Source organism: Poecilia reticulata, linkage group LG18 (assembly GCF_000633615.1).
Source record: "Poecilia reticulata strain Guanapo linkage group LG18, Guppy_female_1.0+MT, whole genome shotgun sequence".
NCBI lineage: Eukaryota > Metazoa > Chordata > Actinopteri > Cyprinodontiformes > Poeciliidae > Poecilia > Poecilia reticulata.
The window spans coordinates 2783567-2798957 of NC_024348.1; the positions used below are offsets into that span (position 1 = coordinate 2783567).

Here is a 15391-nt window from a genome sequence, read left to right on the forward strand (position 1 = left end):
CTTTGCTCAATATCTGTTGCGTTTATGTGTGCTATAGAAATAAATTGACACAGACATATTTTCCTGCAAACCTTTAGCATCCTGTAATAGACGTAAATAATAAGGTAACAATAGAGATTAGCCCAGGGTGACACACATCTGTAGAGGCCCCCAACCCCATTACCTGCATTACATTCTATCCATGATTAAGGAGGAAATGCAGCAGGTGGAAACAAAATGGCCTTCAGTTGAGTGGTTTGTTTTCGTGCTGCAGCAGAAAGCAGCTTGATTTACCAATCTCGTGTTGCCACCTCTTTACCGTTTCCCTCCAGTGTTTTTTTCTGACTCAGTCTCTGCAGGTGGTAGTTAGCGCGAGTAAATAAGCAGCAAATATTCCCTCGCTGAAAATGGCACATTTGCAAAATATGTTGAAACTGAATAAATCAGGAGAGTTATGCAAAAAGAGTCTCACCCCAGAGAGCATTACAGCCAAAATGTAGACGACGGGACATTATTGTGATGGCTTGAGCCAGATTTATCTCTGGTGGCATTATGGTGATCACGCCGGTTTATGCTCTGCTGCGTTTCAGTCGGGGCGAGGTCTGGAAATGCAGCACTTTTAGATTGGCTGCTTTGCTTCTGTCTTAGGCTGTCGGGGAGACTGTTCGCGTTTGACTCTCAATCTGTCACTAATTGCTTTGTGTTGAAATTAAAGCAGGGGTGTCCAAAGTGCGGCCTAGGGGCCACTTGTGATTTTGTGCAGTCAAAAAAGGAAAAAAAAGAAAAGATAAAACAGTTGAACCAAAAATATTGGCAATGGTCTGTTTTTCATTTAAGAGCAACAGTTTGAAGCCCTTCTTTTATGTTCTGGATATTTAATGATATACAGGTTTCATGAAAACGTTTACTGTTGAGCAGGTAAAGCAAAGAAATAATCTTATGTTTTATTTATCTTTTCTGATACCTTCAGATCAACTTTGTGGGATATTCAGTTGAAGAACATTTTCCCCTCGTACTGGCCGTGTAGCCCTTCCCAGATTGACTGGTAGCAACAATTGCTTCTTCAAGTTGATAACTAACATCCACCCTGACACTGGGTAGACCGCAAGCCAAGCTGCATGCTCCACAGCGGAACATTGCTAACACAAAACACGTTTTCATCCATGTTTTGTTATTATTTTCTTTGCACATTTTTAAATATTGCATTAGGTTGATGGCCAAATTTGAAATAACTTGAAATAAGTAAATAAGCTAGTTTTGCTTTACAGAAGAGCTCAAATGAGGATGTGTAAAGCCAAACAATTGAACATTTTATCATGTTAAACCTCAAACGTCAACATATTTTATGAGTGGGAGATTTCACTGACACAAATCTGAAAAAAATGTGGCAGGTATTTGATTACCCCTAAATAAACTAATTCCTCTCATTTTCAATTGGAGTCCATCTGTCAGCAATGTAATCTCAGTAGAAAACTGCAGCTGTTTGGGAAGGCCTCTGAGCTTTGTCAGAAAACATCAATGAACAAACAGAATGACCAACACAGCTCAGAGATAATGTCATGGAAAAGCTTAAAGCATGGCTTTTATTTTTTTATTTAACCGTTTTAACAGGAAGTCCTTAGAATAAAACATTTCTTTGCAGGGAGACCCGACCAAGAGGCACAGTGGTGCAGAATATAAAAAACCCAGTCAGTCTTGGTCTGAAAATGTCAGTATTTTCTTCACCTTTGTGTAACTATATTTCATGTCTATTTTCTTCACTGCCTTTTTGACTTTTCCACCTGCTCCAGGCCATAACCTTGAACATAACCGAGGAAGCAACACTAATACTATTCCTGGACAACTTCTGAGTCTTGGGTTCTCAGAATAATTTAGCAGACAGTCAATGTCTCTGCACAGCAGTGGTTAAAGTACATTATGTATAAGTGAGCTGAAACTGAAACAACTGGATGGACATGGGACCAATTCAATTCCAGCCACCCAGTATCAGTTCATACTGGTTTTGTTTCAGTTCGTTTCAAAATGTTCATTTTTGTACCAAAGCTTTGGACAGTTTGCTCAGACTGGTTTGGTTGGCAGCAGATCAGACGGAATTCTAAAAAAAACAAAAACCTCCTGAACTCTGAACCAAATATTATTACCTTGATGTTTGTGTATCAGTGAAATTTTGCAGACTATGATAGTTTCCAAATGTGGCTCGACCTGCCCTTTAAAACTCCAAGTCATCCCTTGCATTTGCATAAACACACTAAGGTCATCTCCGATTTGTTTGGAAAGGTCAACTGCGTTTAGCCGTCTGCCTCCGATTTACATCTTCTCGCATTATCACGTACGCAGAGCCAGAATGAGCTGGAATTCAGTCTGAAGCGACGGCAGAGGGGAGCGAGAGAGCGAGATGTTGGAGCTGAATATGCATGAACATTGCAAAGTGTGTTCTGGATGCCTAGGTGTCAATGATTTCCTTTGGAGTCATTATCATAAACTGTGATTTATTGCAGTAGTAGCGCAGCTGCAGCAACTACACGATTACCCAAAGCCGTAGCACATAATATTCTAACCCGCATAATCAGAATCTCTCTCTCAAGAAGCAATATTGCTTGAGAGTTTCTGACGCCCGGTGTTGTTTCAATTGCACACTCTACCTGAAGTCTGGAGGGGGTGAAACGCCTGTCAATTTTAATATCGCCCCTTGATTTATTTTGAACAGTTATTAAAGTTCACCTTCCTCTGAGAATTTCCATAATGATCTCTCTTACAGGGTATATACGAGCCACATAGACTGATTGGGCCTATCACCACATCTCTTATTAAATCTGTTGAGCTGTGAATTTACTCAAAGGCATGTATGATTAATGAAGGTGAGGATTCAAAACAATATCTCAGCCTGTTTCACTGCTCACAGATGGCTGGGAGACAGAAACGTCTCGTCTTACAAGGAACACTTGAAACTGCGGTACCTGCGTTTGATCCGAACACATTTTGGGAAACGGGGTAAGTCAACGGAAACCCCCTCAAAGCCTTCTCCTGTACGTTTAGCAAGGAAAACATCAAGCAATTAAATATGAAGAGGGTCAAAAATCCTTTCTTTGGATATATTCAAAACTCAACCGTGGCTTCAGTAGCAGTGGGACTTTGATAACGGCGCACGATTCTGAACAGGGCTGCTTCCGTCTCTTCGTCTTGCCTGCCAGTCATCGCCTCAGTAAGGGCTCAGTCTCATGTGGAGCAGGGAAACAAATTAAGCAATCCATAAACACTCAGAAACACCTAGCTTTCTTTGTGAGCTCTTGCGCAGATTTGTCACCGCTCCCCTGGATGCTGGCGGGGGCTCTTGCTGGGACGTAAACGGATGAAAACATCTTGACATCCAGACGCATTTTCTTCAAGATTTCAGAATGCAACCCTCTTTCTCCTCCTCCTACTCCTCCTCCAGCATCTTGTGTGGCAGGCGATGTAATTCCTACAGCACCCGATGCTTTGTCACTCCTAGGGTCAATACCTCCAGAGCCCCCTGTGGCGACTCATTCCGGCACCTTTTAATTAAAAGCCTTAAATATTTAAACAGAATCGAAGGAAAAAGTTTGAGTCCAGGCAGAAGGAGAACACAAACTTCTCTAGTACTCTCTTCATCTGTCTGACTCTCTGTGGACGTGTCACACCACCTCTCCTCTCCCCTTCCTTCTCATGACTTCTCTGAGAAACTTTTATTCTCCCACTTTGCTCTCACCCTTCTCTTTCTCATCTTCATCACCCTCAGCTGCGGTTTTCTAAAGGAGCAACAAACAGACGGATCATCACAGACGAGTGTTGTGTGAGAAAGTCTGCACGCTCACCTGCATCCGTCAATGTCACTGTGCACAGTTGGCGAGCCCCCGCCGGCATCCCGACATCACAGCGGGAGTTACAAATGGATATGACACTCTTGTTCCTTTTCTCGCAGCCGTGCCTCCTCCAGCTGAAACATTCCCAGAAATACAGTGAGTCCCTCGCAAACTATTTTCAGTCTTTAACCTACACTGTTTAAGGCTCTGGGATCCATTTCGGCTCCATCAGTTTCGCTGATGACACAAGATGGTTTCTGTTGATCATATTATTGCGCAAACTGGAATTGCGTAGATAAATTCACCTAATGGAAACATGCCAATTAAAAAAAAAAAAAAGTCATGTTTATCAATTAAATGTTTTTGTGCTGGGATGAGGTGGTTTATTTTCAAAACTGCAACGGAAACACGTGATCTCAAAAATGGTAACTAATGGGAAAAGGCTAAATAAGCGGAACTATATCATTCAACTAAATTGTTAATAAAAACTAAGACAAACTGAAACTATAGATATAATAGCCATTGTTTTTGTGTTTGCGATTCTATTTATTAGCCTTTCTAACTGATGTCAGCTAATTACTCTGGTACTCCATACAATATTTAACTAATAATAGCTAAAGAAAATAGCAAACACACTGAACAAACCAATTTAAACTAACTGAATTAGACAAAAAGTCACAATGAAATATAATGAAAAACCCAAAAACAATTATATGTATATTATATCTATATAAGATGAAGACGACGACAGGAAGTAGTTGGAGGATGATGCCTCAGCATGTTTTTTTAACGACTTATAACTTAAACAGGCTTATTCATGTGATCTTATTTCGTTTCTTATTTAAATGTAGACACTGCAATTGTGAAATGTTTTTTTTTCAACATGAACTGAATTTCAACGACGTTTTGCTCACATTTGTGATGGAAATGTAGCTAATGTGGCTTCTCTGCTTCTCCTGCGATCATAAGGTGCAGATGTTGGAGCTGTAGGTGAACTCTGAGCGCAGGGAGGGGGGGTAAATGTGTGACCTTCAGCTATAATAAGGTTTGATTCTCATAAGAACAAATTAATGTGTAGACAAGAGGATAGAGAGCACTGTGTGGGAAGATGTAGAGCGGTAGGATTCACCTAAAGGTCATGATTGCAGTCATTAGGGAAACACAGCAGTCGAAGGAAATGAATTAAATTACTGGCTTTTTGATGCAAAATGTGGTTCTGAAAAGAAATGGGACAGATGTTATTTTTTTAGACCAGATTGTGCCGTTTGTTTTATGGAGGGAGTTATTTGTAAAATACCTCGCCACATGCTTTCCCCCCCCTCAACTTGGAATCTGCACTGTTCTTGCTGAAAGCTCAGCACATGAAAGCAGACGTGAGGCGTGAAGCAGACCTTCAGGCTGGTAGAGGGTTAGAAGATATATTTTGTTTGCTCACCATAACAAGATTAATCTTTGCTGTTTACCTGCAGTTAACCAGCTTTCCTTTCCAGAGATAAGCCTTATTACACGAACAGTACTTTTGAATATTTAATGGGGTTGTTCTGACTTTGAAACCTGAAGCAGTAAAACATGAATCCTTGTCATCAGAGCAATGAAGCGTCGGATTACGTGGTGAGCATTAAACCGCGGAGCCTGACCGCTGTCACAGACACTCCAAAGTAAATGTGATTGTCAGCCTGAGCATTTTGTTTCTAATGTTCTACTTCAGATTGTATATTAGCTGTCACGGTAAATCAGTCAACAGCCGGAGGCAGTTGAAGCAACTTTCCACTGGGCTTGATCTAGACTAAGGTTAGACTACCAAACTACAGCTTTCTGATACTTACAGAATTTTACAAAAATCTTTTCCAAATGAGTTTTTGATGAACCTATCAAGGTTTTGATGATGGTTTTGTCAATGTGCTCAAAGGTGTAGCAGCTAGCTAAAGTGAAAACACTAGCCTTTTCAAACAAGCATGTCTGCCCTTCTGCTCAGCATTTGGTAGGATGAGGTAATTACCCAAATCCAACCGCTGGTCCTGCTCACTGTGGCAACACATTTCAACAACACTGACAACAACTTGCCCTGGCCTCATTTGACTACAAATATAAACCCTGTGTCCAGGAAAAGACTCCTGGTCAGAACCTTCCAAATCACAAGTCATTACCCAAGTCATCCTTGCACCAGCTAAATCAGTTCCCTAAGAAACTTGCAGGTCAATTTCTATGCCCATGTACTCCCCATCGCACGGTCAACTCAGAGAAAGTTATCGTGTCTAAGTGTTTAATATGCGACAACCGATTACATTGAAAGTTGGTGCAACCAGTCATAAGGACTCGCAGTGTGACTGCCGCTCTCCGATCTGTGATAATGGGCTTGTGGTGCAGGACGTTGCTAAGCGACTACCTAGCTCACCAAACTTGCAAGCATCTATTTGGATTGTGGGAAATGAAAATAATTTGACACGATAAACTCTCCACTGTGGTCACTGGTTACAGTCAGCACAATATGTGTGAGCTGTAAACATTGCTGCTGACTGCTGTTGCCACCTGCTGGTCAGCTTGTGTACATAAATGTTCATTCAGATGAAAGTCACATTTGGTTTTTACCCTCATATCTGCCAGTCGGCATGTGCAGGGTACAGTCCAGACGTCACAGCACAGATTTATTTTGTTGTAATAAAAGTGGAAAATGTAGTGAATTTATTTTTTTCTCTGCTTTCTTACCATTTTGTTTAAATTATTTCACATATCGCTTATGAGATGGTTTAAACTTAATTACATCTTTTGCAAAAAAAAATGCAATAGGTAGAAAAACCTTTATATTTGTACTCAAAAATGTTTAAATAACCAAATGTTACCTTGCACAGAATCAGATGGAAAGGTCGTTGAAGATTTACAAAATGCAACAGTAAACTAACTAATAAAAAGCTGCAGACAGTCTTTGAAATCTGTTCACTTTCTTATTAATACATTCCCATGGTCATAATCATATTTAGCCAAGTTTTCTACCGGCAACTGTTTGTGCGGAACCCATCGTGGCTTTGTGCATTCCTTTAGAAATACAGCTTGTTCACCTTTCAGATGAAAAGAAAAATGTAAGCTAGCAGCTTTTCAGCTTGGTTATGAAACTAAACATACTCAAGTTTGGTCATGACTGTGATGGCGATTAAAAATTAGACGAAGAAGGAAATTCAACTTGGGTTTAAAAAAAAAAAAAAAGTTTGCACTTGAAATAAAGTTTCCAAACAGCCTGACCAGAGATTTAGGATTCAGGAGGAAACCTCAAACTGAAACTTGACTGACAGCCGGGCTGAATGAAACAGGGTGGAGAAAAAAAACACAGAGAAGGTAGGAGAACGGGTGATACATGATAGAGGAAGACCTGCTGAACCACTGAAGTGAACCGGTGCTGACTGATTCAAACGGACAGAACTAGAAGGGAGACGGTGAGTTGTTAGTGACATTCTGGCGACTGGAAGCCGAGTGAGTGAGTATTTAGAGCTGGCTTCCTGATTGTAACGAGGTGCAGCTGGTGAGGCCCAGTTCCAGCACACCTGTCTCCACTCCTGCAATCAAGCTCACAAGAAAACACAAGGAAGAAAAGTGGCATCGGGTCTGCACTATTTACACACCGGCGTGGACAGCATCATGATGTTTGGACGGAGTTAGTGATCCATTTTAAACACGCAGATGGTCCCACTTTGACGGCATGGTGGCGACAGACAGAAAAGGTTTTTGTTTTTTTTATTCACACCAAATTTAGGATTATAGAACTTTAGAGTAACACGTTCTGTGGCATTCTGTTATGTACAACAACGTGTACATAACACAACTACTATGACTCTAGTAGGCAAAAAATTCGATGTCAAATTAAATCTCAGAAATTATCTTGAAAAAAACAGACATTTCTGAGCTTGGAAAGTTGACATTTTGCTGGAAGTAACTTTTTTCTAGAAAATTCCAGAGATTAATTTTATTTTTCTTGTTAAGTCCCAACTTCAAACTCGGACGTTTCACTTTTCTTGTTGAACATGTTTGGATTAATCTCAAAATTTGAGTGATTTGTATTTTTTTATTTTTCAAATGTTTTACTTTTGGAGTTCGAAAATTCCCTTGTTCTAGAAAATTTCCTAGAATACTCTAAACATTTGTGAGTTTTCTTTGTCAGGAATGTATTACTCCTTTCTTTTTCTATCTATAGTGGTCCTGTTTGGTTCCGGTTTTCTTCCACCTTCTATATCAAAACATTTTCACTGTTTGTGAAGGCCTCAAATCCTAAGTATGTGATCTATGTTAACGTCCAACCCAATGTTGAATCAGGTTTGGTCATGAATCTGATGAGGCAGGAAAAAATACAGTAAGTTCATTTTTAAGCTGCTGGTTTTTCATTCAACATATTTAATTTCGACCAAAAAACTCCCAGGAGTTTGGAAAGCTGAAATACTGAGGCAAGATGCTTTCTGCCTCGCTACTGGCTGACATTTGTAAAGCAGCCAATCCAGGAGCACCAACAGGTTGAACAATCCCCGCCCACTCAACCCCCTGAGACTCTGTCTCATGGAAATGAGCTGCAGGAGTCCATATCTGTTCACCTCACAGTCCTCTGCAGTTCAGGTGTCTCACTGAATCTTATTGAATTATTTTGCATAGCTTTATGGTTAATATTGGGATATCTCCTTTAGTTTTCGTCTTGGTAAAGTAACAGTTGTAGGAGTGTTCACAAGAACACTATGTTCACAATAATGCCATATATTTTCAAGAGTAATGTATGTTTTTCTAAAATGGAACTAAAGTGTTTCGGGATGATAGTCGAAGGTATATTTGGTGTTTGCATTATTAAAATTGGCAGTTACTGTATACGCGTTTTTTAGGGGAGGTTTAATTCTAAATATTAATGTCAGATCACATGTGAGGTTCCTGAGGGCTTTATTCTGTTTTGTGGTGTTTTATCAAGTACAGAGTGGGGTTCAAACCAGCAACCCACTGATTACAGGATGAACTCCTGTCACCGTTTATTCTGAACTGGTGGCTGAGTTGTCATGAATCTTGTTTTGAACTCCCCCCTTCTTTGAAAACTCCCTGAAAATCAAAGACGTACAGAAATTGTTCACTCATTGCATTTAAAACCGGAACCATTAGTTTCCCACAAAGGCCAAATATTACCTCGTTGGTTCAGTTTAATTAGTTCTTAGTAATTTAGTTGCCTTAAATTTAATTTTTAATATTTTATTTGCTGCTTTTACTTTAATATTTTCAGTCTTCGAAGGTTTTTCATATTTCTGATGTAATTTTTCTTCTGGTATTTTAATTACCTGCATAGCACTTGTTTGAAATACTTTGTTAGAATGTTTCTGTGTAAACATAAATACCTTGTCTCCCATATACAGACAGTTAAGAATTACCAGCTAAACTAACTCGCATTATTTGGTCTGTAGAAAAAAATCTACCCACTGCGCAACCCGGTACTATATAATCAATAAAGACATGTTGACATTTTACTTGGATGTTAGTTAGTTCAATAAAATGATGCCATCTCCATGGCAGCCTTCCATCCTGCAATCTGAATCGAATTACATTTCACCATTTGCATTTCCATATGCTTTTTAATGTTCTTTTAAAGCAATCGTGTTCGGTGCAGAAGACAATATAATTATGTACTACACTCTAATTCATTCGTCCACTTTCCCTCAGAGCTATGCTAATAATAATGAGTGCTATAGGGGACTGTGTGGATCCCCGGTGCCACCAGATGGTTGCTGGTTGTAGTCCACTCAGCTGTTCATGGTCTGTGGTGCATTCAGAGAGAACAGGCAAACACCTGAGGCCTTTTGAAAGGCAACACATATCACTGGTGTTCTGGAACAGATCTCTGAGGTTTGCATTTGTGAAATGCTACAGTAGAACACAAAGTGCTGTCTTTTTGGCAAGAGGGTGCACTAAGCAGCAGGGGTGCAACCTGTGACTTTTGGCGATAAATCATGAGAGCATTTATTAATTAACAAGAGAGTTTTGATCCACTGTGGATGGCTTTCACTACATTTTCCAGTGCGTGCTGGAGGCTTTCCACACATCTTTACTCTGGGTTCCAGCAGATGCTTCGGTGTTTGTGTAAGCCTCAAAGCCACGTTCGCATTTGCATTTTTTTTTTTAAAAGTTCTCAAAATATCTATTTGATAAAACAGACAAATTCAGTTCAGCTGCTGTGGAACTTTGATTTTTATCGTCTGGCTTCTTTTCAAACACACGCTGCAGATTATTTATGTTTTTGTCAAAGCACAATCAGTCAACCGTATTTACAACCAACAGACCTAATTAGAGAAATGGAAGTAGCTTTCTTCAGCGAGTTGTCATTAAAGTACGATAAATTTTCATTGATTTAAATGTGATGTAACATTTTGTGTGAACTACCTCTGACTGGTGCTTTTTTCTATTTATCTATCATGCTGAAGAGTCCTCAGATGAAACAGACTGTTTTTATTACAGTGTGTCTCTAAGATAAATGACTGTCAGAGATTTAGATCTGAATGCTTTTTTTTAACATCCTACCAGCTACCTTCACAACCTTGCTCTCAGAAGAAAGCTTGAAAAACAAATGCAGGTTTAGAGTAACATGATTATCAACTTCTATTTGGATATATGTTTTCAGCTGAGATTAAGCAACGTGAGCACTCTTTAAGTTTATAAATGAGTATAACGTTTCACAAAAAATCATGACCAATGGAAAGATCAAGATCTTCAGTTTTGGAGGTTGATCTATGCTAGCTTGTTGCACATGCGGTGCCGTTTGTAAAGCTACACAGTCAAAATATATCAGCAATAATTTGGGTTGTTTAGATTGTCATACAAGAAACATATGGGGGTCCATTTGTCAGCTGGTCAAACGTTCATATTATTCATTCCTTTATAAAAGGCATAATTTCAAGTTAAATGTTTAGCTAGCAAGTTACATATTTACACATATGGAGGCGCTCTGTAGCAAGCTAAATACTTAGGTTCAATCTAAATATTTCATTAGTCTCCCTAATATGTAACTTGTCGTTAATTATTTATTACAAAGCTAAAATGTAGCTAACCACTTACATAAATACTTAGCTGATATTTAGCTAAGTTTTTAGCTAACTAAAAAGCTGAGCTACTTAGCTAGCTCAGAACTACATATTTAGTTATATTCATCTTTTGAATTAAATAGTTAGCTCAGTTTTGCTTGGTTTGGAAATAAATATTTAGTTGGTAAACTAAATGTTTAGCTTACTAATCAACTGTGACATTTATAAACGAATGAATAGCATGTTGAAACTAAGACTTAGGAAAATGATCCCCCTATTTTATTTCTCAATGACAGGCTGAGTGATCCGTTCTTACTGCTCATTTTCTGACTGTGTGACTTTACAAACAGCGCTCCATAGCTGCATGTGAACAATTACAACCATTTATCTGCACACATTCTGACTCTTCATATATATATATATATATATATATATATATATATATATATAAACATTGGAAATGAAGGCGCATGTACAGCAGAAGTTTGAACATCTTAAAACCTCACAGATTTGGAGCTCCTCTCAGGAGAGACAAACCAATTAAAAACGACGGCAGACTCTTATCCAAGTTTCGCCTTCGCGTTGCTTAAAAGTTCTCTCTTCCTTCTCCCCGCTCCTCTCTGCTTTCCTGTCATTTGTGGGAGCTGGTCTTGCTTTATGGCCGGAGAGCAGCGGGTGGGGAAGGGGGTAGGTACGGGGCCCATCTTTTGTGTCTTTGTTGCTCACGATATTTGAGTGTAATTGCCGGGCTTCGTGCTAATTAACAGTCTAACCGAGATAAGCTGCAGAGAGGCTCTGAACGCTATCTGCATGGATTCACTGATAAAGGGACACTTTCAAGAGGCAGCAGAAACCCACATGACAACCTATCAGACATGGACTAAAGCAGGAGGAACAGGGCTTTCATTATAATTAGGTGGAATGCATAGGTTTTAAGTGAACAACCACCTAAAGTTTATTTTATGCTCTTATTTTTGCTGGAAGAGAATAAGTAGTAGTAGTAGATCGCTACTTCCAAGGGAGAAAAAGTGGAGGAGAATAAATGTCTCAGTCTTCACCTGGACAACAGGTTGAACCAGAGACCCAACAGTAATGATTTCTACAGAAGAAGACAGAGCAGATTGTACAACAATGCTACAAACACGGTGAGGAATCCTGAATACAGATTGTCTTTTTGTCTTTTGTTTTTTTCGGTTTAAAACATTCCCCAAACTGTCGCCGTTGATGATTCCTCATCGGCCATGTTTGTTTACTCTGAACTCACGTTTCATCTCAAGAGATTTTGCGAGTCTGACTGTTCTTGAGCGACATCTATTCATATGTGTTGTGTTGTATTTGCCGTGTGGCTCAAAATCACACCCTGTAGAACCGAACCTGTGACATCTCTGATTTTTTTCATCATCATGTGTGAAGACAGACGGTTATGAAAATGAGCAGAGAATTTCAAACTCTTCCTGTTTGAACAAGGAATTAGATGAGCAGAAGACTAAACTTCTGCTGACTAAACTTTCACACCATGTTCAGCCTAGACGTATGTGGACATCTTGGATCTCATTTATACATATTTTACTCCAAAAACATGAGTTGGTAGAACTTTGCACAATGCAGCTCATTCTCTGTTGTTGTAAAAGGAACATTGTGGTGGCAATAACTGGTAGACGGAGCTCTGCATCATCCTTCAAAAGTTCAGAAGAGTTAATCCGCCGCCGACGACACAGCAGTAATAGAGAGGCCAAGAAGGAGACGGGATGTGTGCAGAGGGATTATGGGTAAGCAGATGAGCAAACATTAAACATTGTAGCAGTAAACACTGATGGATTGGGTCTTTCTGAAGGAAAAATAAACAAAACCACGAAGGCTTCAGGAGTAGTAGGGGTGGAAGTGGAGGATGGTGGGGCAGTTTGATGAAGAGGTAGGGCCCGCGCTGTTTGCAAATGTGAAAACGTTGTTTTTCACAGACACAATTTTTGATAACGTAGCAATCTGGGAGGATTCATCCCCAGCTATTTCCAGTCATTACAAAGAAAATTATAGCTGAATGTCAAGGCAATTTCTAGATAATCACTGGTGAGGCAGAGGCAGACATTGCTCCCTACTCCGATCCCTTTTCTACCACCTTGATGGCAGTACGTTTTACTCTGCAGATGAAACCTAAAGTATAGCTCCATCCTCTAACCCAGAGCCTATTATTCCCTGTCTTGGTTTTGCGGAGATTCAATTCCACACTCGGTTTGTTAAACTTGGCATCAAGAAAGAGTGGGCGCTCCCGGTAGAATGCTGATTCCTCCGTCCGTATCGCCTCCCGATCACCAGAGCGCCCCCGGAACATTCTTCATGATCAGAAATGATAATGGAAATGAGCAGCGTGCTGATTATTTTTGTCACGTTTACCTTTGCAGCAAGCCCCCCTTTTTAGTTCTGCAATTGTTGTTTGGCATTGGAGGCTCCCTTGGGTGAAATGACACGGCGAATGCTGCTTGATTCCCTCTTATTTGCCTCACGTCAAATAAAACTCAGGTTTTTTGGATTTGCAGTCATCAGGGGACGAATGCCGTTATTCTTAATGTAATAGCAAACTATTCACCTTACTGTTAGGGGGCCATTAGACCCAATGGCAGCTTGAAATGATTGCATCTAACTCAGTGAACAGAGTATATTACAAAGTGGTTCAAAATGTACAGTAAACCGGTGAATTGTGAGTACAACTAGCAGAAAAGTGAACCGGATATAGAGGAGGCAATGCAATAATTGTTTAAGTTGCATAGTAAATATTGTTAGTGCATTTTGAAAGTGTTCATAACCCTAGGACTTTTCCACACACCCTGCCCCAGTCAGTAGCTGCATTTTCTAAAACTTTGTCAATATTCCGCTAATGTAAAAAAAAAAAAACGCAATTGCGCAATCACCATGTTTCCACTAAATAAGAAACGCATTTAAAATCAGACGTGAATAAGTTTGTTGACGTGATAGAAAACATGCCACACCATCATCCTCCATCTACTTCCTGTCATCTTCTTCTTTGTGGTTTCTACCAGAGGCAACAACCAGCTGTTGATCATGTGTCTCGATTGATGAGGAAAAAGTGTTTTCGTGCCAGTTTTTCCAAAATAAACTATTTCCATACGGTCAATAAAAACCACCTCAAGTTGGCGGGAAAACTTTTTATAGAAAAACTTTTTTTTTTTTTTTTTTTTATTATTTGCGTGTTTCGATTAAGGAAATCAATTTTCAAAATTTCAAATTGTGCATTTATACAGTCAATAGAAACATTACTGAGATTAATTTAGACGAAGGTGGATGACTGTATCTCATTACTAGATAAATAACTGGCTGACTGAAGAGATGCTTTTTCCAAAAAAAGAAGAAAAAACAAACGTCTCAGTTTTTTTTATATATTTCTCAATAATGTGCAATTTTATTTGGGTCAGTCATAATAATACTGAATAAAATTCTGGTGCTTGTGGCTGTAATGTGAGTCAATGTGAAAGAAAAAAAAAAGCGTGTTCCACAATTAATTAATTTTAGACTGCAGAAGTTGCCAAAAAATGCATATGGCTGAAAGCAACGTGTTTCTGCACCTTTTAAAAAGACAGTCACATTGTGTGATCGCTGGTTTTGTTACACCAGCAGTTGCGTTGTATCACAGTTAGAATCCAAATGCAGGAAGAAGAAGAAGAAAAAAAACAACAAAAAAACAAAAAGAACTCCCGCCATCTGTCTCCTCTCTACCTGCAGCTCCCGCTCCCTCCCCTTCGCCTCGCCGCTCGTTTCACATCTGCTTTCCCTGCAGGGTTTGTGTTTACTCGTTCTGCAGCAACAGTTTCCCTTTTCCTTCCTCTCTCCTCTCCCCACTTCCATTCTTTTCCGAGCCACTGGCTGGGGCCTTTAATCGTCTGTGGCACCTGTCCCCAAGAGCCGTAATGTTCCTCATCCATCAGTGGGGGATGACGGGCTGGATGCCTCCCCTCGAACCGGGCGAAAAGGATTCACACTCTACCGGACCGCAGCGGCTGGAAGGTGTTGGTGCAGCAGGAACGGACACTCATGGTCACTGGAACTGGACTTTTAATCATCAAGGCCTGGTGTGTGTGTGTGTGTGTGTAGGTGTGTGATCTCTCTAACCTTGACCCCTGCAGTGCTTCCTGAACCCTCCCATGTCGGTTAGAGGACAGAGGAACGTCCTTCTGAAGAATCGTTCTTCCTTTTGCTCAGAGGTCAAATGTAGTGATGAAAACTGAACCGTCTGTCTTGAAGATTTGCAATCATAACTCGTGGAATTGATACGTTTCCTTATGGTGTGAAATAGTCTGATTTTCTTGTCAAGCCTGACTGTAAGTTCTGCTGTCCAGATATTGATGTTTTTATTAGTGCCGTCAGTCAATTCAGATTAATCACTCTCTTGCGCTGTGATTAATCACGATAAATCACTGTGCCTAACTTTAAAAGCTTGAAATATAAATATGTGCACTGTAGGTGAGGATCTACTCTGAAGTTAAGGCTGGTGGGATATTTACACTCGCCACTGTGTGTCGATCAGGACAAACTGTAGATGGGATTTCTTTG

General features: G+C 39.9%; 1 protein-coding gene across 1 annotated transcript in view; it reads right to left on the reverse strand.

The window, feature by feature from the left end:
* The window catches only part of LOC103480211 (uncharacterized), a 26183-nt gene that overhangs the window by 7608 nt on the left and 3184 nt on the right, over window positions 1-15391 (reverse strand). The gene's annotated exons all lie outside the window — the stretch shown is intronic.